Below are 2,162 nucleotides of genomic sequence, written 5' to 3'. Positions count from 1 at the left end.
ACAATTATAGTCCATCTGAAAAGCTTAAACAAACACATCCATTGAAATGGAACACAGACTCAATTAAATACCTGGGGGTAACACTTACTAAAGATACAAGTAGACTATTTGACAAAAACTATAACCATTTATATCAAAGGGTCAAAGAGGACCTTATGTAACCCTGGTTAACATAGCTATCAATAAATAAAAGCCTGTTAGTAAAAACAGTCATAAGAAATATATTACAGGTGATAAATAGTCAATAAATAGATCATAATGGTTAGAAAATTCATTAAAAACATCAGCAATGATATAATTCATGTTATAGGATTTCATTTGTGTTTAAAAACATGTTAAAAGGGTACAGAACTTGCTAATTCATGGTGTTTTATGTTAATTCAGGTAAAATGGCTAAAATATGTGTTGAGACTCTTATTGTGAAAGGGCACGCTGCAGCGTGGCTATCACACGCCATTTTTGTGCTCTGGAGAATATATTTTTGTTTTTCCGACCTGTCCTTGCCTTGGTGACGTTGTGAACATAACCGAACGGGATTTGGTGAGTTCAGAAATTGTATTTTATTTCATGCAAGAAATGTTTTGTTGTATTATATTGCTCATTTCATGCAAATGGAGAGCCAAGGTAGCAGATTTATGTTGTTTTATGTTAAAAACGGTGGATTCGTGCTTAACCGACACACAGGCTGTACTTCAAAGGCCTTTGACGGTGTTTCAGCGCGCCATATTGGCGTCACCTCATTTACGGCTAAATAAGCTGGAAAAAACTGACTTTTACTGTTATTTAAGGGCTACCCGTGTGTTATTTTTGAATGTTTATGCACTTTATTTTGTTGTTATGGTAGGCCATTAAGGTTTGGATCGGGAAATGCCGAGCTAGAATCGGAGTTTGATCCGCTGAGCGAGAAACAAGATGGCGAGCCACCCACGGACCCATTGAACTGTACCGAGCAGAAAAAAGAAAATGCCCCCTGCTGGACGTTGAGCTCTTTCGCTGAAAAAACTGGTAGGATTAATCCATACACCTCTGCAAAAGAACAGTGGACTTTCAAAGCACTGGATAATCACTCAGAGCAATTCCAGGATTAATAGTTAAAGGACACAGAGACAACTTTCTTTTGTTTGTTTGTTTAAGGGATTCATTCAGCCTTTTGTTGAATTGTTTTCAGTTTTACATTTATTTATTTATTTTTGTAATTTATTTTGGTCAACCTTACATTTTAATGCTGTAATGGTGTTAATGGAAATGTAAATAATTTTGTTGGGTTAAAACAAAATAAGAACTGGTTGAAATTTAAAGGTGAACCTAGACCAAGATTAAATTAAATCTTGGGCCTAAAGAACTGAACTTGATTTAAAATAACACAGTGTTAATGCAAATAGATCAAAGGATAAACTTGAACTTAGAACTTGAAATAAATAAGACAATAACCTAGGTTGAAAATAACATCCTTCTAAAGCCAAATAAAAGGTTTTGAGATAAATAGGATGAACTAACAGAACATACTGAACTAAGAAGGGGAAAGAAAATATCTTGTTTTCCTTAAATGTGTGATGTTGAATGTTTTATGTAATGTGTGTTAACTGTCTATTCTCTGTCTTCACAAAATAATAAGCCGGCAATTTAAACGTATTTACTGGTCTGTGGTCTTTATTACATGCTACACTCATTACTGCTCTAGTAGTCGAACCTAACTGGTCCTAGTATACTGTAACGACTCCAGAAGTGTTACAGAAGTGGCGAGCCAGCCAGGAGTAGTAATTGATCCCTCAAGCTTGTTTTCCTGACCCAGACCTCAAAAATAGGCCAAGTCCGGCAAAATGGAAATAGTTGACAGAGAGAATGTTAAAATCCCTAACTCAGTTATTGTTAGTGGGATTACAGGCACAGACGCTGATGAAGCTTTAAAAGACTTTTTAAGCAGATATGGTCGAACAGCGAGAACCCTTAAGATAGATGACGCTAAGTCTTCTTATCACAAAAATGCTATTGTAGAGTATGAGACTGGATCTGCTCTGTCGATACTTGAACCCTTACTACCCTACACACTTGAATGTCCGAATGAAGTCACTTATCAGATACGAGCCCTGTCACCTGAGTACATCGCAGCTGTTACCAACGTCGCCACCAACAGTTTTTTCAATGAACTGCAAAGCATTGCT

At 36.4% G+C, this 2,162-nt stretch overlaps 1 long non-coding RNA gene across 1 annotated transcript; it reads left to right on the top strand.

Annotated features, from left to right (window-relative positions):
* Positions 1-450: 450 nt before the first annotated feature.
* Positions 451-1,632, top strand: LOC120735995. The gene is made up of 2 exons (XR_005696395.1): positions 451-540; positions 845-1,632. It is a non-coding gene; the product is annotated as an uncharacterized LOC120735995 (long non-coding RNA).
* The last annotated feature ends 530 nt before the right edge of the window (positions 1,633-2,162 follow it).

Source organism: Simochromis diagramma, unplaced genomic scaffold, assembly GCF_900408965.1.
Source record: "Simochromis diagramma unplaced genomic scaffold, fSimDia1.1 OVJJ01000333.1, whole genome shotgun sequence".
NCBI classification, from domain to species: Eukaryota; Metazoa; Chordata; class Actinopteri; order Cichliformes; family Cichlidae; genus Simochromis; species Simochromis diagramma.
The sequence above is the reverse complement of the archived record's forward strand: the minus strand, read 5'-3'. Positions and strand labels throughout refer to the sequence as shown.